The sequence below is a fragment of the Bubalus bubalis genome, chromosome 20, assembly GCF_019923935.1.
Source record: "Bubalus bubalis isolate 160015118507 breed Murrah chromosome 20, NDDB_SH_1, whole genome shotgun sequence".
Taxonomy (NCBI): Eukaryota; Metazoa; Chordata; class Mammalia; order Artiodactyla; family Bovidae; genus Bubalus; species Bubalus bubalis.
In genome coordinates this window covers 68897959-68924428 of record NC_059176.1, presented here as the reverse complement: position 1 = coordinate 68924428, position 26470 = coordinate 68897959, and positions in this window count along the sequence as shown.

The window sequence follows — 26470 nt, the reverse complement described above, 5'->3', positions numbered from 1 at the left end:
GAAGCCTGGCACGCTTCAGTCCATGGAGTCACAAATAGTCAGACACAGCAGAGTGACTGAACTGATTTGAACTGAGGACTTTGAAGTGGTAAGGGTCCTTTATACGTATATGTATATATATTTACATATTTATATTATATATAACATATTAATATATTTCACCTCTTAAGCAGAAAACATTCAATTTTTTTATATACTTAGTATGATGTCATCTGTAGGTTTTTGTTTTCCATTTTTGGCTATGCTGGGTCTTTGTTGCTGTGCATGGGCTTTCTAGCTGCAGTGAGTGGGAGCCAATCTGTAGTTGTGGTGCTTGGGCTTCTCACTGAGGTAGCTTCTCTTGTTGCAGAGCCCAGGCTCCAGGGCATGTGGGCTTCAGTAGTTGTGGCAGGTGGACTCAGTAGTGGCAGCTCACAGCCTCTAGATGCAGGCTCAGTAGTTGTGGTGCATATGCCCAGTTGCCTCACAGCATGTTGAATCCTCCTGGATCAGGGGTCAAACCCACATTCCCCACATTGGCTTCCAACCACTGGGCTATCAGGAAAGTCCTGTAGATTTGTATATTTTTTATAATTTTTTTTAGTAGGTCATGGAAGTCCCAATCAATTCCTATATTATTGATGTTATATCATAAATGACTTTGTCATATGAACTTTCTGCATCAACAGAGATGATTTTATGATTTTTCTCATTTACAATATGAATATAATAAATTAAATAATTTGGTGTTTACATGTACAATTAAGCTTACATTTCAGGGATAAATCCTACTTGGTTCTTGTGCATTAGACATTTTAATATTTCTGGATTCAATTTACTAATATGTTGTTAAATCTTCTTACTTCCAGTTTTATGAGGAAAATTTCTTTGATTTTATCTCTGTATCTCTAAGAAAATATTTCTAATTTTCTTTGATTTTATATTTCTGCAAGTCCTGTTTTTCATATGAAGATAATAAGGGATTTATAAAATAAGTTGGAGAGTGTGCAAGAAAGTGCTAATTCTGCAAACCAGAATATTTCCCAGAAAGACCTGCCTTCAGGATTGGCCCTTGGTCTGATACTGGAAGAGAATCTTTCTAAGCCTTTGGAATATTCTACCAGATAGCTTTTTCTTTCTTTCTTTTCTTTTTTTTTTTTTTTTTAATGTGAAGACTGTGGACCCCATAGTATCAGTTTGATTAGATTTATGCTAACATTGTGAATTATACCAATGTCAATACTTTATTTTGCCTTGAGGGACTGGAATTTGAGTAGTCACAGTTAGTCATGTGGTTGTCATGATCCTCAAAAAAATTCCTGCACACCAAGGTTCAGACAAGCCTTTCTGGTGAAAAACACCACACACATGTTATCATACATTGTTGCTGGGATAATTACACACGTCCATCTGACTTCATTGGGAGAAGACAATTGAGTGCTTGCACCTGCTTTCTTCTTGGACTTTGCCCCATTCACCTTCTGGTTTTAATATTTCTTTTCACTGTGATACATTACACTGTGATATGGTAGTTTTCTGAGCCCAGTGAGTCCTTCCAGTGAATCACAGTCTGAGTGTTGTCTTGGGAACCAATTTCTCAAGTTGGTGTTAGTCATCCACACAAAGGACTCTGACTCATTGAAACTTTGTGAAAAAAATTTTTGAAAGCATCAAAAACAACAACAAAATAGAGGATGACAAACTTTAGATGCATGAATGGCTACTAAGTTACACATGGCAAGTGACAATAATACATTGTGACCAATGACTGAAGATAATACATGCCACTGATGCTTAGAAACAGTAGATCCAACTTTTTAAAGCGTTTCAGTTCAGTTTACTCGCTCAGTCATGTCCAACTCTTTGTGACCCCAAGGACTGCAGCATGCCAGGCCTCCCTGTCCATCACCAACTCCCAGAGTTTACTTAAACTCAAGTCCATTGAGTCGGTGATGACGTCAAACCATCTCATCCTCTGTTGTCCCCTTCTCCTCCCACCTTCAATCTTTCCCAGCATCAGGGTCTTCTCCAATGAGTCAGGTTTTCACATGAAGTGGCCAAAGTATTGGAGTTTCAGCTTCAACATTAATGAATATTCAGGACTGATTTCCTTTAAGATGGACTGGTTGGACCTCCTTGTAGTCCAAGGGACTCTCAAGAGTCTTCTCCAACACCACAGTTCAAAAGCATCAATTCTTCAGCGCTCAGCTTTCTTTACAGTCCAAATCTCACATCCATACATGACTACTGGAAAAACCATAGCTTGACTAGATGGAGCTTTGTTGGCAAAATAATGTCTCTGCTTATTAATATGCTGTCTAGGTTGTTCATAACTTTCCTTCCAAGGAGTAAGGGTCTTTTGATTTCATGGCTGCAGTCACTATCTGCAGTGATTTTTGGAGCCCCCCCCCCAAAAGTAAAGTCTGTCACTGTTTCCACTGCTTCCCCATCTAATTGTCATGAAGTGATGGAACCAGATGCCATGATCTTAGTTTTCTGAATGTTGAGCTTTAAGGCAACATTTTCGCTCTCCTCTTTCATTTTCATCAAGAAGTTCTTTAGTTCTTCTTCACTTTCTGCCATAAGGGTGGTGTCATCTGCGTATCTAAGGTTATTGATATTTCTCCCAGGAATCTTGATTCCAGCTTGTGCTTCATCCAGCCCAGCATTTCTCATAATGTATTCTGCATATAAGTTAAATAAGCAGGGTGACAATATACAGCCTTGATGTACTCCTTTTCCTATTTGGAACCAGTCTGTTGTTCCATGTCCAGTTCGAACTGTTGCTTCCTGACCTGCATACAGGTTTCTCAAGAGGCAGGTCAGGTGGTCTGGTATTGCCATCTCTTTCAGAATTTCCCACAGTTTATTGTGATCCACACAGTCAAAGCGTTGGAATAGTCAATAAAACAGAAATAGATGCTTTCTGGAACTCTGTTGCTTTTTTGATGATCCAGAGGATGTTGGCAATTTGATCTCTGGTTTCTTTGCCTTTTCTAAAACCAATGTGAACATCTTTAAGTGTTTTCTCAGGAACTAAAACTAAGAATTTGCTAATGAAATGCAAAATAATGAGAAAAGAAGCTAAATATATAATCCCTTGATTGATTTTATCAGTAATAGCTAAAACTAAGTAAAGGAAAATGTTAAGAAAGAATCTGGATCTGCACTAAGCTTGAATTTTGGCCAGTCCTAGGCATAGCTACTAATCTCAAGGTTGCCAACAAAAGGGAAGTTATTCTAGTAGAACAGATACCACTTATATGACCTCTCATCACCAAGAAGACAATCCTGGTAGCAGGGAGGGTGCAAAACTAAGAAACTACCAGAATGAAGGGAGGAACGTATCTTACTTGTGAATCAATATCATCAGTTTTCTGAAGAACATTTGTTTAAATGAATAAATAACTAAATGGATACATGTAACTCAGGAGTGGTGTCCTTGACTTTTAATGCTATGAGATACAGGCACACTTGAGGTGGATGAAGAACTCACAGATAACAATTGAACAACCAGAGATGGCCATGTATCACACAAATACACAGCAGCCTAATACAAAGGAGACAGTTAGTCTGGTGGACTGATAAGAGCCACCGTAAAGTTTGTTTACATTGAGAAGGGGGATTTCCCTATCTCCTCTTTAAATACCAAGTACTGTAGAATTTCCCATATTAAATGGCTGATATGATGTATATGCAAGCCACAGTGGTTTGGATTTATGATGATAGATATGTTTGTCCATTTAATAAGTCCCTTACTCAGGTAATGGTAGATTTTATTATCAAGGAAAGTTTTTTCACATGGGCACCTTATGTAAACTTACTGCTGAGAAATCAAGCAGTAGTCAGCGACTCTGTACCAAATTTGTTGTCTCAGCTTCCTCTTTTGAGTCTTGCATATTCTAAGAAAATTATAATGATCACAAGAGAATGGGAGAATATGAAGGCAATAGTCTAGGGACTTGTCCCAGTGGAGTGTAAGCCTTTAAGTGGTCGTTAAGGAATGGAATAAATAAAGTAGGCGTCAATGGAGTCAAGACAAAGGTCTTATCACAGTGCTATCAAAGTTAAGTGGACACACAGGTTGACCTACTGGACTTAATACTGAAGGGCTCTAAACAAACCTGTTTACTTGAGTTTTCAGAAATTTATTTAAGCTGGAAAGCAAACATTGACAATGAGAAACCTGGCTCCAGATATCCAGGAAGTCTAATCTTGGAAATTAATCAGAATGAAGATTCACAAAAGACTCATGGTCTCTTGACCCAAACCCTAGCTTGAAACCCAAGGCCATATAAAAAATGTAGGTAAGATTACAGGGAGGTAGAGAAGAAACTTTTCTGGAACTCTTTGACATCAGAGCCCAAGGCATTGTGATTTCAAAATCCATTGGCAAAGCACTAAGAGGGGCTAAAATTACATTGGGAAGATATGGGGAATGCAGCAGTTGATGTGTTAAGATAAATAAATGAAAATTGGAATGTTTGAAGAGACTATGTAGAATGCTTGTCTCTCTCATTTTTTTTTAACCTAAATCTATTATTAGAATTAATATTATGTTTGGGGAAAACTTACTCTATCTAGTATTGTAATACCAGATATCTCACTGTGGTTTTAATTTGCATTTCCCTGATTATAAGTGAAGTTGGGCACTTTTCATGTGCCAGTTGGCCTTTTGAATATCTGTCTTGGAAAAATGTCTATTTAGATCTTTGCGCATTTTAATTAGATTATGTTTTTCACTATTAAGTTGTATGAATATGTTATATATATTTGGGATATTAATATTTTATTGAATAGATGTTTTGCCAATGTTTCCCCCACTCTGTATGTTAACTTTTCAACCATCATCTCATGAAATCTCCATTATTTTCACTTTTCTTTATATCCCTATTCCTATGTTTGAATAATTTTTTATTGTAATATACTCTCTTGTCATTTCTCTGAAACACTTAATCTACAGACTTCCCAGTGAAATTTTTTACCTAATTTATTGTAGGACTTCCCTTGTGGCTCAGTAGTGAAGAATCCACCTGCCAAGGAGACTCACATTTAATCCCTGGCTCAGGAAAATACCCTGAGGAAGGAAATGGCAACCTATTCCAGTATTCTTGCCTGAGGAATCCCATAGACAGAGGAGTCTAGTAAGCTACAGTGCATGGGGTCTCAAAGAGTTGGACACAATTGAGGAACTAAATAACAAAAACAACAGCACTGTATTTTCCAGCTCTACAAGTTCCATTTTTTCTTATTATGTATTTTATGTGGTTCTTATTATGTTCAAATTTCCTTTAAATCTTTGCCTGCATGTGTTTTAATTTAACACAGTGTGTTTTATTTGCTAATTCCATCACCCCTGTCACTTCTGAGACTGTTCATTTTAACTGTATTTTCTCCTGGTTATTGTTCTCATTATTTCTGGTTCTTTGAGTATCTAAAGTTTTTTTTTTGTTTTTTTTTTGAACACTGTACATTGTGATTTTACATTGTTGATCACAGATTTTTTTGTCTTCTTGTAAAGAGGAGTGAAGTTGTTTGGACAACTGATTTAAACAATAAAAACATCTATGAAACAGTATGATTCTTTTGAGGCTTTTTAAAGCTTTGCCGTGGCAGACCTAGAGTACCTTTCACTCTGTTGTTGTTGTTCAGTTATCAAGTTGTGTTGGACTCTTTGCGACCCCATGGACTGCAGCACTCCAGGCTTCCTTATCCTTCACACCTCCCAGAGTTTACCCAAGTTCATGTCCATTGAATCGATGATGCCATCCAACCATCTCATCCTCTCTCCCTCTTTTCCTTCTGCCTTTGATCTTTCCAGCTTCAGGGCCTTTTCCAATGAATCACCTCTTTGCATCAGATGGCAAAAGTAGTGGAGTTTCAACTCACAGCAAGTATATTGGAGTAGTTTGCCATTCCCTCCTCCAGCGAATCACGTCAGAACTCTCCACTATGACCTGTCCATCTTGAGTGGCCCTGCACCACATGGCTCATAGCACTTTTCACTCTATGGGTAGTTTATTACTATAATTAAGGTTTGCCTCTTCTGGTATTTTTACTTAACATCCTAGGTGCTCAAGAAAGACTCTTTACTCTGCTTGGTCCTAACTCAAATGTCTCTCAGCCCTATCCCAATTCAAAGAATTGATCATGATCCATCATTTATTTGTACCTTCTTATGGAGTCTCGTTGAGTTAGACAAGGCTGTGGTCCTAGTGTGATTAGATTGACTAGTTTTCTGTGAGTATGGTTTCAGTGTGTTTGCCCTCTGATGCCCTCTTGCAACACCTGCCATCTTATTTGGGTTTCTCTTACCTTGGGCGTGGGGTATCTCTTCATGGCTGCTCCAGCAAAGTGCAGCCATTGCTCCTTACCTTGGACTAGGGGTATCTCCTCACCACCGCCCTTCCTGACCTTCAGTGTGGGATAGCTCCTCTAGGCCCTCCTGTGCCTGCGCAGCCACGGCTCTGGGTAACTCCTCCCAGCCGCCGCCACTGGCCTAGGGCGTGGGGGCATGGGGTAGCTCCTCCCTGCCACGGCCCCTGACCTCGGACGCTGGGTATCTCCTCTCGGCCGCCCCCCTGACCTTGGTCGTGGGGTAGCTCAGCAGTGGCCACAGTACTGGAAAAGGTCAGTTTTCCTTCCAATCCCAAAGAAAGGCAATGCCAAAGAATGCTCAAACTACCACACAATTGCACTCATCTCACACCCTAGTAAAGTAATGCTCAAAATTCTCCAAGCCAGGGTTCAGCAATATGTGAACCGTGAACTTCCTGATGTTCAAGCTGGTTTTAGAAAAAGCAGAGGAACCAGAGATCAAATTGCCAACATCCGCTGGATCATAGAAAAAGCAAGAGAGTTCCAGAAAAACATCTATTTCTGCTTTATTGACTATGCCAAAGCCTTTGACTGTATGGATCACAATAAACTGTGGACAATTCTGAAAGAGATGGGAATACCAGACCAACTGATCTGCCTCTTGAAAAATGTGTATGTGGGTCAGGAAGCAACAGTTAGAACTGGACATGGAGTAACAGATTGGTTCCAAATAGGAAAAGGAGTTCGTCAAGGCTGTTTATTGTCACCCTGTTTATTTAACTTATATGCAGAGAACATCATGAGAAACGCTGGACTGGAAGAACCACAAGCTGGAACCAAGATTGCCGGGAGAAATATCAATAACCTCAGATATGCAGATGACACCACCCTTATGGCGGAAAGTGAAGAGGAACTCAAAAGCCTCTTGATGAAAGTGAAAGTGGAGAGTGAAAAAGTGGGCTTAAAGCTCAACACTCAGAAAACGAAGATCATGGCATCCGGTCCCACCACTTCATGGGAAATAGATGGGGAAACAGTGTCAGACTTTATTTTTCTGGGCTCCAAAATCACTGCAGATGGTGACTGCAGCCATGAAATTAAAAGATGCTTACTCCTTGGAAGGACAGTTATGACCAACCTAGACAGCATATTCAAAAGCAGAGACATTACTTTGCCAACAAAGGTTCGTCTAGTCAAGGCTATGGTTTTTCCAGTGGTCATGTATGTATGTGAGAGTTGGACTGTGAAGAAGGCTGAGTGCTGAAGAATTGATGCTTTTGAACTGTGGTGGTGGAGAAGACTCTTGAGAGTCCCTTGGACTGCTAGGAGATCCAACCAGTCCATTCTGAAGGAGATCAGCCCTGGAATTTCTTTGGAAGGAATGATGCTAAAGCTGAAACTCCAGTACTTTGGCCACCTCATACAGAGAGTTGACTCATTGGAAAAGACTCTGATGCTGGGAGGGATTGGGGGCAGGAGAAGAAGGGGACGACAGAGGATGAGATGGCTGGATAGCATCACTGACTCGATGGACGTGAGTTTGAGTGAACTCCAGGAGTTGATGAGGGACAGGGAGGCCTGGCTTGCTGCGATTCATGGGGTCGCAAAGAGTCGGACACGACTGAGCGACTGATCTGATCTGATGGAGTCTCACCCTGTGCAAATGCATGTTAGTATTCAGCAACAGCAACTTCTGGGTCAACGTCTTTGCATAGCTCAACCCTCTCTGGCTCTCTTCCCCACACTTCCCAGATGTCTCTGCCTTCCTGATCTTTCATTTTCTTTTCTTCCACTGATAGTGCCACATGAGATTCTCCTCCTGGTGCTACTATTATGAATGTGCCTCTAAGAAAATGGCCTAGATGAGAGAGGGGTTTACCTAATATGGTTTCTTGTATGAAATTCTATGCTGCCTGTTTTTCAATGTCTGAGAAGCATTTTTTCATATGTTTTGATCAGTTTCCTAGATCTTACAGTGGGAGGACATGTCCTGAATCATTTATTGTATCCTGGACTCAGAGAAGTCTGTGATTAAATTTTATAAGTGAAGTAAAAAACATAGTTAAACATCACTAATCTTTGGGGAAATGCAAATGAAGACTGCAATGAGATAACACTTCAGGTGCATTAGAATGGCTATTGTATAAACACACACACACACACACACAAAATACAGGATGATGAGAATGTGGAGAAATAGAACCTTTATATACCTTTGGTAGGAATATAAAAAGAATGGTTCAGTCACTGTGGGAAAAAGGTAATTCCTCAACAAGTTAAAAATAAAATTACCATATGACCCAGCAATCTTCTGGACATATGACCAAAACAATTATAAAGCAGAATCTTGAATAAATATTTATACACTCATATTTATAGCAGGGTTATTCACAATAGCTAAAACATGGAAGTAGCAAATGTGTGCACTGATGGATGAATGGTAAACAAAATGTGATGCATCCATACAATGGAACATTATGCAGCTTTTTTAAAGCAGAGGATTCTGATATATGGTACAACATAGATGTATGTTGAGGACTTTAGGCTAAGTGAATAAACTAGTTGGAAAATGACAAATACTGGTTCCACTTATATGAAGTACCTAAGTATTCAAAATTATAGAGACACAAAGGTGAATGGTGGTTGCCAGTGGCTGAGAGGAGGGGACAATGGGCAGTTATTGTTAGTAGGGACAGAATTTCAGTTTTATGAGTTACAAAGAGTTGAGGAAATTAATGATGGGAATGGTTGTACAACAATGTAAATGTACTTAATGCCAATGAACTGTACACCTAAAACTGTTATGGTAAATGTTGTATTATATATACTTTGCATTTTTTTAATTATGTAAACTAAAAACAAAACAAAACCATAGTTTAATATTTTCTTCAGATTTGTCTCTGGTTGTTGGGGTGCATAGGAATCGAACAAGCAGGAGAGATGTGGTGGTGTATGGATGTATTGGGCTGAGGGATGTGAGTGAGGTAGGAGAGGTAAAGCTGGGTAGAAGTGAAAAGAGAGTAAAACATAGGAGGTCAAAGAATTGGAATTTCATGGACTGCTTACACAAATTTTTCTAGGGACTGTGAACAGAAACTGGAAGCTGAATATTTGAATATTGAGCTTTTTGGAGATATATGGTTATTTCCTATGAATCAAATATAAGTATGACATCAGATTAATGGCCCTGATGTACTTCATGGTTTGTCTATCCATAGGCAACTGCATAGGGCTGAATCTATGGTGAATTTGTTGGATCCTGAAAGCTGCCCACTTGTTGCCTCTGTTCAAAGAAGTAGGATTCAAGGTATTTCCACCTGCCTCCCTCAGTACTTATCTGCTGCATGTTGTTTTCACCAGAGGCTGGGGTTGCATCTGCAAAGAAAGTTGATGAATCTTACCCTCCTCCACCTGCTTGCCATTCCTTTTCTCTGAACTGCCTGTATTTGATGAGCCACTTATCTGTGTCTTACTGAAGAGATCAGCCTAAGCTTTACTCCTAAATAATTACCTACTCTGACATCTCAGTAATATTCCTATGTGTAATTGCAGGTCCTTGTGATTTGAAACAATCAACCAAGATCCCTGATGTATCTGTAGAGGGAAAGATGAAGCCATCATACTCTGTGGGGGGCGAGGGGGAGTCGTGTGTGTGGGTGGGCATATGTACATGTTTGACACAGCATGAAAAGCCTGTAGGAGTTTGACAAGGAGTGGGTTAAGAGCTTGACAGAGTAGGAAGGCATCACAAAGGCTGAAGGAAGAAAACAGGTAGCATTTCCTTACCCTCCTAAATTCGTGCTTCAGTCTCCTTGATGCATTCATTATTCCCAGAGTTCATGGAAAGGATGCAGAACTAACATTGAATCATGGGGCCAAATGCAAAAAAAAAAAAGTTTGAAATTGGGGCTATTTGAGAGAAGTCCAGTATAATAAATCATTTTGTACTATTTCTGAAGACAAAGCCACCAGTGTAAGAGAGTTGAGTCTAGGGAAGAGAAGTGGGACAGAAGGGGGTCTTCTGCCCTCAGGAGAGCCTTCCAAGAGCACCTTGCCTCCTTTGTCTCTTATCAGCACGCTGCAAAGTGGGGGTGGGGCAAAGAGGGACAAAGAGCTGTGTTTTCTGTACTCCCTCCCTCATCTACCTGTCTCTCTCCATCCCTCTGAGTTTATGTGTAATGTGTCACGTGTGTCCAACACGATTCTGGACTCACAAGATTGACTCCCTTGGTTTCTCTGGTTGATAAATTCAGATACTTGTAGCTGCTGAGTTTCAAGGTAGATTTTTGGGTAAGCATGCTAGAGATCAAGTAAAACTGGAAATGGAAAGGAGGTTTTAATTGAACAAACTGTGTAGTTAATGGCTCAGAGAGTTGAAACAGGATAACTGTGCCTTTAGAAAAGTTGCTTCTTTCTCAGAACCATCCACTGTTTTCCTAATAGCTTTAGTTCACAATTTTAGGTAAATGATTCTGTAGGATTCGGAGGACACCCTATGTGAATAAATACACTGTAGAATGCTTGAAATTAAGGGACTCAGACAATGCAGTGTGGAAGCTGTATTGTGAAGAGGTTGTATGTGAGAGCCAGCTGCTGGCAGGCATGGGGTAGAGCCTGCGGAAAGGAGACAAGGCGACATCCTCTTTGCGCATCAGGGGTCTCCACACTGGACTTTGTATTCCAAGGGGTCCCCTTTGTGCCTGGGCTCTTTTATCCTTTCATAAGAGACACAAACTGCTGGGGGAGGGGTGTTTGGGGCTCAGAGATGCTGGCCGTGCTGTTTCTCCATTCTAACTCTCACTGCCTATTCTTCACATGCTCAACCACCCTAATCATCTATTATATATTCTGTAATGGTTCCTATTTAAATTGACTCCACTTAAGCTACCTTTAATTTGCTGATCAGCTACAGTAAGGTCTAAAGGGATCTCCGAGCTTCTATGTGGGATGAAAGGTTGCAAAAACCTGGAGTGTCCCTGGCTTCAGTGAATCAATTAACACTAGGGCTGGACAATGTGAATTCAGAGTGTGAAGGAAAAAGGAGTCTCAGTGAAGACTGAATGAATAAATCAGGAAAGCTTCATGTAATGAAATACTGACAGCCACTTTCATCATCCCACATCTCCCATACCCAATATTGTATGGCCGCTAACGAGCAAGGATGTACTTTACATGTGAGATTCCCTGCTATTTGACAAGACTCTGAGAAATGTTTGAAGTTGGGGGGTATTCTTGGGAAAACTGGTGTGTGGGTCTGTGTCTGCAAGAGCTTTGTTTCTAAGAACAAATGTGTGGACAGACAGCTGGGAGGGGGCGGGTTTGAGAGGGAGGGGCAAGCGGTGAGCCCTCCCGTTGCGAGGAGGGGGCTTCCGGCCTTGCACTCTCTTCTTTGATGCCTGGCAAGTTCTTCATTGTGCTCGTGTCTCCTTTAGGGTCACAGAAGCAAGGGTGGAAATAGCAGGGAGATACAGAGAGTTAATTCTCTATTTTTCTACCCTGCCATTCCTTCCTTTGGGCTGACAGCCGTTCATCAGCCATTTTCTATTCTATTCTTCTGAAGACCTCTTTTAGTCGCTACAAATAAATTGCCTGTCTGCCCATCTGCTCCCCATCTAAATGCAACTGTGAATGTGGACATTTGGGATGGAATATTGGGGGTCTTCGATTCAGGTGTGGATGGATGGACAAGTCCTGATCATCTGTGGTTTAAGATGTGGAATTAAAAGGCAGATGGAATTCGACAAGAGGTGAGTTAACAACTTCATAAAGCCAAGGGCAACACCAAGAACACCTCCCCCCGCAAAAAAAAAAAAAAAAAAAAAGAGAGAGAGAGAGAGAGAGAAAAGGGAGAGAGAGAGGAAGAGAAAAAGCCCATAGTCTTAGAAAACTCTAATATCAGAAATGTAAATTGAGCTCAATGAAAGCCTTTCCCTCACTTTAATTTTCTAATGCCCAGAAGCATGCATAGCTCAGGACTGGTACAGGATGCTGTAGAAATTCTACATGGTTATCCTAGGGGAGGCCACAGTAGGTGTAATTTGAGTCAGTCCAGAGACATATCTGTGCAAGTTTTTTTTTTTTTTTTTTCCTGGCCTTTTGATAACAAAAGTAATTAGTCCACTGGAATGGATTTTGTTGTTGTTGTTGTTGTTGTTTATTTATTTTTATTTTTTTTAGTTTTTTTTTTTTTATTTTATTTAACTTTACAATATTGTATTGGTTTTGCCATACATCAACATGAATCCGCCACTGGTGTACACATGTTCCCCATCCTGAACCCCCCTCCCACCTCCCTTCCCATACCATCCCTCTGGGTCACCCCAGTGCACTAGCCCCAAGCATCCTGTATCCTGCATTGAACCTGGACTGGTGATTAGTTGTTTTTTAACAGCTTCATTAACTTTAGTGTAGTGAAGCCTGGATGTTTGAAGTTTGGACTCTTGAGTAAAAGCTGATTTCAGGCCCATCAGTAAAAATCTGTATTTCTGAAAACAAAGCTCCTGAGGAACCACTTGTGTTTGCAACAGCCGTGGGGGAGGAGAGGGTACCTGTGTGTCTTGGTGCAGGGAGGAGTCTACTGGGAGCTTGTGCCACTGCTCCACTTCATTGCAGGGTATCATATGCTTCTGCACGGGTGATAGGCTCCTGCTGGTGGTGCTTTGGGCAGAAGGGGGTGGGGGAGGATCTGCATGTGTCATTGTCTCTCTGCTCTCCCTCCTTCTCCTCCCTCCGTCTCAGTGGCATCACGATTACTAATAAACCCTTTCTCACTTATCTCTGTAGATGTAAACTTCACCAGAATTGTACAGTTCTTGCATGTGCTGTCCAATTCACATAATAAGTGTGTTGAGGTTTGCAATTAGCTGTAAGTACCTTATATTTAGGTGTAAAGTAAGTTAAAAACACCCTGGCCATCAGGAATTAAGATGTAGAATAAAAGGATGACTGATATTTCACAAAAATATAATTAGAGGCTTGAGGGGTGAGGAGGAAATTGAACATTAATTCCTGTTGACCCCCTCCTCAGTTTAACCCTCTTATCCACAGTGGCTCTGGCAGCCTATAGAGATCTTACATGGAGACTGTTTAAGGAAAATCTGTGCAATTTCTTATTTGAGAGATAAAGGCAGTGGCAGCTCAGTGGAGGGGTTTGGGGTACAGAGTGTGGGCATATGAATGAACTGTCTGGAAAGTAATATTCCTCAAATAAAACGTGAACATGGGGATGGGTGTTCTCTGCACTTACCGCATTAGACTATGAGTCATAAGTGTTGGGAAGGCTGTATTGTACATTATGTGGGTTTTGATAAATGCAAAATGTATGTGTCCATTATTACAATGTTAACCAGAATAGTTTCACTGCCCTAAAACTACCCTCTGCTTCACCTACTCAGTCCTCAAACATCTTGAATCCCTGGCATCACAAATCTATTTGCTATATAAATGAAGTTATACAATGTGTAGCCTTTTCAGACTAGTTTCTTTCACTTGGCAACATTTAAGTTTCCTCCATTTTTTTTTTCATGGAGCTCGATGGCTGATTTGTTTTCTGCATAGTATTCCACTATACAGTGGTTTCCCGGGTGGCTCAGTGGTAAAGAATCCACCTGTCAATGCAGGAGATGTAGGTTCTATGTCTGGGTCGGGAAAATACCCTGGAGAAAGAAATGGCAACCCATTCCAGTATTCTTGCCTGGGAGATCTCATGGACAGAGGATCCTGGCAGGCTACAGTCCGTGGGGTCACAAAAGAGTTGGACATGACCTAGTAACTAAACAACAGTAATTCCACTAAATGAATGTATCACAGTTCATTTATCATTTCTCCTGATGGCATCTTTATTGCTTCCAATCTGTACTGATTATGAGAAAAAGTTATGCAGTGTGTTCAGGATTTGTGTGAATATGAGTTTTATATTGAAATCGATTGAACGAATGTGTAGCTATGGCAACTGTATGGTAATGCTGGATTGTATGCTAATATTATGGCTACCTCTGTATTGTATAATAATGCTGGATTGTATGGTAATACTTTGGCTAGATTTGTGAAATGCCAAATTATTTTCCACAGTGTCTGTGTTATTTTGCTTCCTTGCCAACAGTGAATGAGAGTTTCTGTTGCTCTGCATCTTCAACAGTGATTTTGCCAGTTGTTTGGAATTTGGGCATTCTAATAGATGTAATAGGATGCCATTGATGTTTTAGATTTCATTGTCCTAATCAAAAATGATGTTGAATATTTTTTCATATGCTAATTTTCCACCTGCATATCTTCTTTGATGAGATAGCCTTTTAATCTTTGCCTTTTTAAAAATTGGGTTGATTACCTCTTATTGAATTTTAAGTAATCTTTGCATATTTGGCATATAAGTGCTTTATCTGATATATGTTTTGCATATTTTCTACCAGTATGTAACTTGACTTATTCTTTTAACAGTGTATTTCACAAAACAGTTTTTTTTCCCCAAAAACTTTAAGCTTTATATTTTATATTAGGGTATAACCAATTAAGGGCTTCTCAGGTGATACTAGTAGTAAAGAACCTATCTGCCAATGCAGGAAACAAAATGAGATGTGAGTTTGATCCCTGGGTCAGGAAGATCCCCTGGGGGGCATGGCAACCTACTCTAGTATTCTTGCCCAGAGAATCCCATGGATAGAGAATCCTAGAGAGCTACAATCTATAAGGTTGTAAAGGGTCAGATACAACTGAAGTGATGTAGCGCTCACGCTCGCATAACCAATTAACAATGTTGTGGGAGTTTCAAGTGAACAGTGAAGGGACTATGCCATATATATTCATGTATCCATTCTCTCCCATGCTGGCGCATAACACTGAGCAGAGAGGAATGGATAGAAAAGATGTGGTACATACCTACAATGGAATATTACTTATCCATTAAAAAGAATGAAACATGTTGATGTATGGCCAAACCAATACAATATTGTAAAGTAAAAAATAATAAAAAATAATTAAAAAATACATATTCATCTAAAAAATAAATAAATAAAAATAAAAAGAATGAAACAATACCATTTGCAGCAACATGGATGGACTTAAGGAATATTATACAGAGTGAAGTTAGTCAAAGAATGAGAAATATAATATGAAACCCCTTATATGTGGAATCTAAAAAGAAATAATCCAAATGAACTTACTTACAAAATAGAAAAAGACACAGACTTAAAAAATGAACTTATGGTTGCCGGGAAGAAGGGAGAGTGTAGGACTGTAGGAAAGTCATGTATACACTGCTGTATTTAGAATTGATAACCAACAAGGACCTGTTGTATAGCACATAGAACAAGGCAGTTATTAACTATAATAAATTAATTGTTATAAATTATAATAGATTGATTATAATTTATTATAATTATTAATTATAATAAATAATTTATTATATTTATAATCTATTTATTTCATGAAGTATGATTTTGCTGTTGTGTTTAAAAACCATCACCAAATTTTCACATAGATTTTCTCCTATATATTATTTTAGACTTTTTAGATTTGCAATAGATATATGATCCATTTTAAATTAATTTTTTGTAAAGTGTAAGGCATGTGTCTATCTTTTAGACCATGGATGTCCAATTGGTCCAACATCATTTATTGAAAGATTGTCTTTTGCTGATTGAAGCTTCTCTGGGTTGACTGTACTTGTGTGGGTCTCTTCCTGGGATCTATATTTTGTTCAGTTGCTCTCAGTTCAGTTTAGTTGCTCAGTCGTGTCTGACTCTGCAACCATGGACAGCAGCATACTAGGCCTCCATGTCCATCACCAACTCCCGGAGTTTACTCAAACTCAAGTCCATTGAGTTGGTGATGCCATCCAACCAACGCATCCTCTGTCATCCCCTTGTCCTCCCGCCTTCAATATTTCCCAGTATCAGGGTCTTTTCCAATGAGGCAGTTCTTCCCAAAGTATCGGAGATTCAGTCCTTCCAATGAATATTCAGGACTGATTTCCTTTATGATGGACTGGTTTGATGTCCTTTCAGTCCAAGGGACTCTCAAGAGTCTAATCCAACAACACAGTTCAAAAGAATCAATTATTCAGCACTCAGGTTTCTTTACTCCGTCATCCATACATGACTACTGGAAAAAACATAGCTTTGACTAGATGGACCGTTGTTGGCAAAGTAATCTCTCTGCTTTTTAATATGTTGTCTAGATTGGTTATAACTCTTCTTCCAAGGAGCAAGCGTTTTTTAATTTCATGGTTGCAGTCACCATCTGAAGTGATATTGAAACCCCCCAAAAAAGTCTCTAAGTGTTTCCATTGTTTCCCCACCTATTTGCCATGAAGTGATGCCAGATGCCATGGAACCAGATGGAACCAGATGCCATGATTTTAGTTTTCTGAATGTTGAGTTTTAAGCCAACTTTTTCACTCTCCTCTTTCACCTTCATCAAAGGCTCTTTAGTTCTTCTTCACTTTCTGCCATAAGAGAGGTATCATCTGCATATCCGCGGTTATTGATATTTCTGCCAGCAGTCTTGTTTCCAGCTTGTGCTTCATCCAGCCCAGTATTTCTTATTATGTACTCTGCATATAAGTTAAATAAGCAGGGTGACAATATACAGCCTTGTCTTACTTCTTTCCCGATTTGGAACCACTCTGTTGTTCTATGTCCAGTTATAACTGTTGCTTCCTGACCTATATATAGGTTCCTCAAGAGGCAGGTCAGGTGGTCTGGTATTCCCATCTCTTTCAGAATTGTCCACAGTTTATTGTGATCCACACAGTCAAAGGTTTTGGCATAGTCAATAAAGCAGAAATAGACGTTTTTCTGGGACTCTCTTGCTTTTTTGATGATCCAGTGAATGTTGGCAATTTGATCTCTGGTTCCTCTGCCTTTTCTAAAACCAGCTTGAACATCTGGAAATTTACAGTTCACGTACTGTTGAAGCCTGGCTTGGAGAATTTTGAGCATTTCTTTGCTGGCGTGTGAGATGGGGGCAATTGTGCAGTAGGTTGAGCATTCTTTGGCATTTCCTTTCTTGGGGATTGGAATGAAAACTGACCTTTTCCAGTCCTGTGGCCACTGCTGAGTCTGCTAAATTTGCTGGCATATTGAGTGCAGCACTTTCACAGCATCATCTTTAAGCATTTGAAATAGCTCAACTGCAATTCCATCACCTCCACTAGCTTTGTTCCTTGTTATGCTTCCTAAGGCCCATTTGACTTTGCATCCCAAGATGTCTGGCTCTAGGTGAGTGATCACACCATCGTGATTGCCTGGGTCATGAAGATCTTTTTTGTAGAGTTCTTCTGTGTATTCTTGCCACCTCTTCTTTATATCTTCTGTTTCTGTTAGGTCCATACCATTTCTATCCTTTATTGTGCCCATCTTTGCATGAAATATTCCCTTAGTATCTCTAATTTTCTTGAAGAGATCTCTGGTATTTCCCATTCTGTTGTTTTCCTCTATTTCTTTGTATTGATCACCGAGGAAGGCTTTTTAATCTCTCCTTGCTATTCTTTGAAACTCTGCATTCAAATGAGTACATCTTTCCTTTTCTTCTTTCCTTTTTGCTTTTCTTCTTTTGCAGCTATTTTTAAGGCCTCCTTAGACAACCAATTTGCCATTTTGCACTTCTTTTTTCTTGGGGATGCTCTTGATCACTGCCTCTTGTACAATGTCATGAACCTCCATCCATACTTCTTCAGACACTCTATCATATCTAATCCCATGAATTTATTTGTCACTTAATTGTAAGGGATTTGATTTAGATCATACCTGAATGATTTAGTGGTTTTCCCTACTTTCTTCAATTTAAGTCTAAATTTGGTAATAAGGAGTTGATCTATGGATATTTTTTCCCTGTTTGCCAGTACTACACTGTCTTGATTTCTATAGCTCTGTATTATATGTTTAATCTGGTAGTGTGAGTTCACCAACTTTGTTCTTCCTCTTCACTTTTGTTTTGGCTCTTCTTAGTGGTTCTGTGTGTTTTCACAGGCATTGAGAATCATTTGGTTGATACACACAGATTCATTTCCTGAGATTTTGACTTGAATTTCATAGAGTCTACAGATCAATTTAGGAATAATTTAACGTTTTAGAAATACTTAACCTTCCAGAAGATCGTGGCTAGTGGATACCTCTTGGTTGATTTATTTCATGGCTCTGTGCATAAACATCCTAATCCTGTTTATACCTAAGTACTTCATTTTTTGGTGCTACTGTAGATAATGTTAGTTCCAATTTTAACTTCCAATTTTTATATATAGTAAAGAAATTGTATCCTGTAATCTTTTTATGTTTGTCTATTACTTCTGAAAGCATTCTTGTAAATTTTTTATTTCTATATAATCTTGTAATCTGTGAATAAAAACTTCTCTATTTCTTCCTTTCTGATTTTATTTTTAATTTGTTTATGGTTTATTTTTACTTATTTTTTTTCTTAAACTTACTAGACTGTCCATAACAATGTTGAATAAGAGTGATAAGAGAGGACATTCTTGCCTTGCTTCTGATCGTAAAAGGAAACAATTCAGTCTCTCACTATTATGATGTTTGTATATGCTTTATTAGGCTGGGGAATCACCTTCTATTCTCAGATCTTTAAGAGTTTTATTATGATGAGTGTCATACTGGGCTTTCTTTGGCTGTGCTTGGTCTCTGTTGTGAGGTGTGGGCTCTATGTTGAGGTACATGGGCTCTCTAGAGGTGTGGAGCTCAGGGGGCCTCTCCAGTTGCAATGCATGGGCTTCTTTTGTTGCAGAACTCAGACTCTAGACTATGCAGGCTCAATAGTTGCAGCCTATGGGCTCTAGAGTGCATGGTTCAGTATTTGTGGCATGCAGACTCTCTAGTTGTGGGGGGTGGGCTCTCTAGTTATGGTGTATAAGCTTACTTGCCTTGCAGCATATGGAATCGTAGTTCCCCAAGCAGAGATCAAACTTGTATTCCCTCGCGTATATTGGAAAGCAGATTCTTAATCACTGGGCCACCAGAGATTATTATAGGTATTGTGTGTGTGAGTGTCTGCATGCTAAGTCACTTCAGTTGCGTCTGACTCCTTGGGACCCAATGGACCACAGCCCACCAGGCTCCTCTGTCCATGAGATTATCCAGGTGAGAATATGGAAGTGGGTTACCATGCCTTCCTCCAGGGGATCTTCCTGACCCAGGGATTGAACCCACATCTCTTCTATCTCCTGCATCAGCAGGCAGGTTCTTTACCACTAGTGCTGCCTGGGAAGCTCATCTATTAGTGGTACCATGGAATAATATGCAGTAATGAAAAATTAAAGTGAAGCCATAGAGACCTGTAATAATAGAACTAATATCATCTACAAAATGTTGAATTAAAAGGACCACATATTGCATGATTCTATTTAAGGAAAGCTAAAAAAAATAATATTCAAAGCAAACCTATAGTGTCAGCGGTCAGAATAATGCTTGTCTTGAGAAGGATAGTAGCTAGACAGAGGGACCTTCTGGGGTAATGGGAAATGCTTTATATCTTGATCTAGGTGATGGTTATACTATGCTTGTCAATTCAGTTCAGTCACTCAGTCGTGTCTGACTCTTTGAGACCCCATGGACAGCAGCATGCCAGGCTTCCCTGTCCATCACCAACTCCTAGAGCTTACTCAAACTCATGTCCATTGAGTCAGTGATGCCATCCAACTGTCTCATCCTCTGTTGACCCCTTCTCCTCCCGCCTTCAATCTTTTCCAGCATCAAGGTCCTATGTACTATGCTTGTACACTTGGCTAAAACTTAATCAGGCTGTATACTTAATATATGTGTGTTTAGTACCTAAGTATGTATTTCTGTTTAAAAAATAATAAAAAAATAACCTTTGAGATTGGAGTTCCTGAGGCTGTAAGCCCATCTCTGTGAAAATGAAACTATGTATTAATATGTTGGCTCTTTGGTCTGAGAGTCTTGGTGAAAGTCTTTCCTGTAAACTTTATGTACTGAGGGTTTTTCTCTTCCCCATTCTCTGCACATACATTGAAAGTCATAGACCCAGTTGCTTGCCAAGACCTACCTGCCCTCTGTCTCTGATTTGATGTGTGTTAGTACAAAATGTTTTAGGTGTCACCAAAGAGAGGATCTTAAATGTTACTTTCCATGGGAAATCTTCTGCCAGAAAGAAAGTGTAACTCTGGGATGGCTATCTGGGATATGCTATCTGTGATAGCATAGTGTAACTCTGGGATATGCTATCTGGGATAGCATGGTGTAACTCTGGGATAGCATACTATCTATCTAGATAGTATGAGCTTTGTGGGCTTTAATTTGGGGATAGAATAAGTATTTTAAGCCTTGGTGTTTTGTGAATAAAATTAGAATGAATGGAAGTTATAAAAATTTAGGAAGTGTCACCTTAAGACCTGTTGGGAAAGGAGGGAAAATTGATTAAAGAGAAAAACAGTGATTAAAAAAAAAAGGAGGGGGGGTAAGAAATCTAAGTTCTGCTCACCATTGGCCTCATTTCTCATTTTCATCCTCTGACACCCCTTTCTAAATGTAACACTCAGGATATCATTTACAAATTCATTGAACATATACCAAAATGTTTGATTTGGGCATATCTTAGGAATGGGAGTCATGCCCTGCTGTGAGTGTTTGGCAGTTGTGAACTGAGAGGTGACCTTCTGAAGCATCGTGACTCTTCATGTGCTGGAGGGCTTTCGTGGCATTGTATCTTCCTATTAACTCTGCAAATAGACATAACAGAAGTTGTGGAAAGTAGAATTGGAGGAGAAGTAGAAAAATGATGGTTGTTGGTACAGAACAGTCAGAAGGATAAGAGCACTGCCTTTTCATTTTGTGTGGTTCTTGCTGATACACTGTCACTTTAGATATAGACTAAGCAGGGCTCCCCTGTTTTGATCCTCAGTATGTCTTCTTTCCACCCTGTCCTGTGGGTGAACCATGGGAGCACCTCACACAAGGAACAAGCAAATGACGGAGCAAGCAAATCCAGATAATATGTGATAATGACATGTTCTGAAAGGTGATTGGTGTTTGATAAGTGGACAAGTGATAAATTTGAGGAGTGTAACTGAAGAAGAGCAGCTTTCATTCCCCAAATAAGAAAAGTACCCATGTCCAGTACATTTTTCACTGAATTTGGCTAGGTACCAGGTGGTTTCTCTGTGTACAGGGCAGAGGCTCCAGATGGAGGCAGTAAATATGAGTTATGCAGTGTGTTAGAATGTTTCAACAGGATTAAGCAGATTATGAGCAAAGGTTGGCACCAGAACTGTCAGGGAACCAATTTCATTTCTGAGATAAACGTGGAGAAGGTTGGTTGAAGGTTTGGGAGGGTGCATGGAGAGAGGAGGGTTTGGTGTAGGTACGTGAGCCCTCTCCTTTCGACTCAAGGGCAAAGAGGAGAGAGACAATGCCTGTTCATTTGTCTCCTTTCTCTGTCTGAGCTCTCCTTTAAAAAATATTGTTGGAGTATTTGGTTTACAATTTTGTGTTAATATCTACTATATAGCAAAGTGATTCAATTATACATATGCACACATGTATATTTTCATATTCTTTTCCATTATGATTTATCACAGCATATTGAATATAGTTACCTGTGCTATAAAGGGAGACCTTGTTTTTATCCATTTTCTATATAATACTTTGCATCTGCTAACCCCAAATTCCCAATGCATTCCTCCCACAACCTTAGCAAACACAAGTCTATTCTCTATGTCTGTGAGTGTTTGTGTTTTGTAAATAAGTTTATTTGTGTCATATTTTAGATACCACATATAAGTGATACTATATACCATTTTTCCTCTTTCTGACTTTGGTTAGTGTGATAATCTCTAGGTCCACCTATGTTGCTGAAAATACCAATATTTCATCTTTTTTTTATGACTGAGTAATACACACACATATATCACAAGTTCTTTATCCATTCATCTGTTGATGGGCATTTAGATTGTTTCCATGTCTTGGCTACTTTTAATTGTAATGCTATGAATTTAGAGCTTACTCCTTCCTTTTTGAGCTTGTATCTACCAGTGGTTAAAAAAAAAAAAAAAAAAAACTAGTCCTTATAGATAGTGCCCTAAGCATGGCAATGTGACTTCAGACTAATTTCTACTGTCATCCCTTAACTTTCCATTTTCACATAAAACTGCAGGTGTCCAAGTTTCTCTGGAGCTGCTGCAGAGACAAAGGATAACATTATTCACTTTGACAGTCTATGAAAAATGATGTTGAATGGTGAAACAACTATACTTTCATAAAGGTTGGTTTAAGGCACATGTGAATAAAGATTCAGGAGGACTGAATGGAGCTATGCTGCTGCTGCTGCTAAGTCGCTTCAGTTGTGTCCAACTCTGTGCGACCCCATAGATGGCTGGAGTGGGTTACCATTTCCTTCTCCAATGCATGAAAGTGAAAAGTGAAAGTGAAGTCGCTCAGTCGTGTCCGACTCTTAGCGACTCCATGGACTGCAGCCTACTAGGCGCCTCCATCCATGGGATTTTCCAGGCAAGAGTACTGGAGTGGGGTGCCATTGCCTTCTTCAGAATGGAGCTATAAAGCCCACCTAAAATATGTATGCTGTGTTGCTCAATGACTCTGGTCTGCATTCTGGCCTGTGTCTAGGTATTTCCTCTAAGCAGAAGCAGAGATTAGAGGTTGAGGAGACGGTGTGTGTGACTCCTCCTTACCAAAGACATATGTCTGAAATTAAATTCACAATGATCTAAATTATTATTGACAAGAGCTAGTCTTTGCAGTCATCCCTGACTGCATAAATGTGTATTTTTGTTGGTATCAGGAAGCCATTCTATAGCCTGGGCTAAGGAAGTCTAACTGTCAATCAACAAGGCCAGGTCTGGATCTGATTTGCTGTTCTTGCTGTCAGTTCCAGAATCACGACCTGGCAGAGGGAAGGGGGTGCAGTGCTGAGAACCGACTATGTAAGTCAGGCCACAACAGAGACAATTTGCAACTGATGTCCTTTTATAAAAACATTATTTTCAGGTAAATCTATGTAGTGTTAGGATTCTAAAAGCCTTTAATGGTCAATGTGTATGTGTAGGAACCCAGTGGGTTTTTCCCTGGGCTAGGAGAGGTCTCCCTCATGCTTGGCCACTCAGTTTGGTGCAGTATAGAGCCTTCTTCCTGCCTTTGCCTCCTTACAATGGGGTGAAGTGAAAAGAGGTGTTTTTCTATGTTGTAGGGTTTCTCAGGAGCATCTCTCCTTGCTGTATTGTGTCCAGTCTGACTAATTGAATGGGAAAAGAGGGAAAGTGACTATTAGTTTTTTTGTTTTGTTTTGTTTTTTAAAGAAAAGTTGCAAAGATAGTACTGAGAGTTCCTGTATATGGCACACCCACTTTCCTCTATGACTAACATATTGAATTAGTTTGGAACCTTTGTCATAGCTAATGCATCAGTTCTGATACATTACTAATGACTAATGTTTATTGATGTTACCTCAGGTGTGTTTTTATTGTACAACAGATTATCTTTGTATCAGATTTTCTGTGTTTTTCTCTCCTAGTTTCTGGATAAAATCAATACAAATGAAATACTGACTCACGCAGTAAATAACAATGAAAAGGTAAATTCATTTTACAAAGAAGCTGGTGCTTATAAGACATAATCTTGAAGATATTTCCTTAGTTTTTACCTAAATGCCCTTTTCTTGTTCCAGGATCCCATGCAGGACATTACACAATAGTTAGTCGGATGTGCCTTAGATTCCTCTTGGCCGTGATATTTTCTCAACTTTTTATGACCTTGACAGTTTTGAATATAACTGATCAGGTATTTTGAAGAATGTCTCTATATTGAAATTTAACTGCTGTTTTCCTCATGATTAGGTGGAGATTATGAGTTTGGGGAAGAAGACCATAGAGTGAATGTGCCATCTCCACCATATCACATATCAAAGGCACATATCAAAGGTGTGATTTATAATTGTTGATGTTGACCTTGATCACCTGGCCCAAGTAGTGTTTGTCAAGCTTCCCCACTCTGAGTTACTCTTTTAATCCCCTTGGATACTGTAATCTTTGGAAAGAAGTCACTTTAAGCAGCTCATATAAGGTGTCCAGAATTATACTTCCTCTCTTTGAGGGTAGAACATCTATATAATTTTCTGAAATTCTTCTGCATGGTGTGCTTGCTTTAAATCTCTGATACTGAGAACATGAGAGATACAAGATATCAAGTGTTAGCTAATATAAACCACAAGTTTAGTTGTAAGTCTCTTGTATAGCCTGGTATCTAATCTTATGCTAGTTAAAGTTTATCTTCTTTAATTTCTGAGGGAGAGACTTGGTAAAAGGTATCTGAGAGTGTTTGGAGAGCTGGAGTGGGGCAGAGTTTTTTTCATAACCCACACACTAACCAGGGACACAGCTGGGTTATCCCAAGTGCCTGAAGCTTCTCAAAGCATGGAAAAGGGTGAGTAAGGTTGTGAAGTGAAAGGTGGACATGTATTTGTGTCTGGGTGTAATAAGACTTTGAAGGGAGTTGTGATGGTCTTGGTGGGTGCTGGGGCCCTAAAGGGGACAATGTCCACCACAAGGTTGGGATTTGTGAAAGTCTGTTCTCCAAGAGTGAAATTTTGGTTTTCATTTTCCTTAACATGCACTTGTACTTAATGTGTTCAAAGGATGTAAGCAGTCTCCCATGGTGGTTGCCCTCCTCTCTGTGTGCCTTCTTTCCTGATTCAAATTCAACACTCTGACAGGTTACAGCATGCACATGCCTTCCTAATCCTCTTCAGTTCAGATATGCCACATAGAGCTGCCCCTTTCATATGGCAAATCACTCAGAATTTCTTACCACCCACTTTCCCCCTGAGATTAAAAAAATACAGAGAGAGGCCCTGATGTCTGAAATTTGAGCTGTATGAAAAAACGAGGCATTTAGGACCCCTTTCTATCAGACTTTGTTCCTGAAAACAAAGCTGAAGAACTGAAATGTATGGCATTTATATTAGTTTTCACTAGGGCATATTGATACTACAGTATCAAAGACTCCTGAAATTTCACTGATTTACAATAAAAACATTTATTTCTTCCTAATGTATATATCAACAGAGGTCAATCAGAGCTTTGCTTTATGTATCTTCTGAGATCCAGGCAGAAAACACATCACATTAAAAAAAATAAAGTATATTTGACATAACACAGCACATTCTTATAGCAGAAAGAAAAGCAACAGTGAGAAAGAAGAATGGAACTGGAGGAATCAACCTGCCTGACTTCAGGCTCTACTACAAAGCCACAATCATCAAGACAGTATGGTACTGGCACAAAGACAGAAATATAGATCAATGGAACAAAATAGAAAGCCCAGAGATAAATCCACGCACATATGGACACCTTATCTTTGACAAAAGAGGCAAGAATATACAATGGATTAAAGACAATCTCTTTAACAAGTGGTGCTGGTAAAACTGGTCAACCACTTGTAAAAGAATGAAGCTAGAACACTTTCTAACACCATACACAAAAATAAACTCAAAATGGATTAAAGATCTAAACATAAGACCAGAAACTATAAAAGTCCTAGAGGAGAACATAGGCAAAACACTCTCTGACATACATCACAGCAGGATCCTCTATGACCCACCTCCCAGAATATTGGACATAAAAGCAAAAATAAACAAATGGGACATAATTAAACCTAAAAGCTTCTGCACAACAAAGGAAACTATTAGCAAAGTGAAAAGACAGCCTTCAGAATGGGAGAAAGTAATAGCAAATGAAGCAACAAACAACTAATCTCAAAAATATACAAGCAACTCCTACAGCTCAATTCCAGAAAAATAAATGACCCAATAAAAAAATGGGCCAAAGAACTAAATAGACATTTCTCCAAAGAAGATATACCGATGGCTTACAAACACATGAAAAGATGCTCAGCATCACTCATTATCAGAGAAATGCAAATCAAAACCACTATGAGGTACCATTTCACGCCAGTCAGAATGGCTGCAATCCAAAAGTCTACAAGCAATAAATGCTGGAGACAGTGTGGAGAAAAGGGAACCCTCCTACACTGTTGGTGGGAATGCAAACTAGTACAGCCACTATGGAGAACAGTGTGGAGATTCCTTAAAAAACTGGAACTAGAACTGCCTTATGATCCAGCAATCCCACTGCTGGGCACACACACTGAGGAAACCAGAAGGGAAAGAGACACGTGTACCCCAATGTTCACTGCAGCAC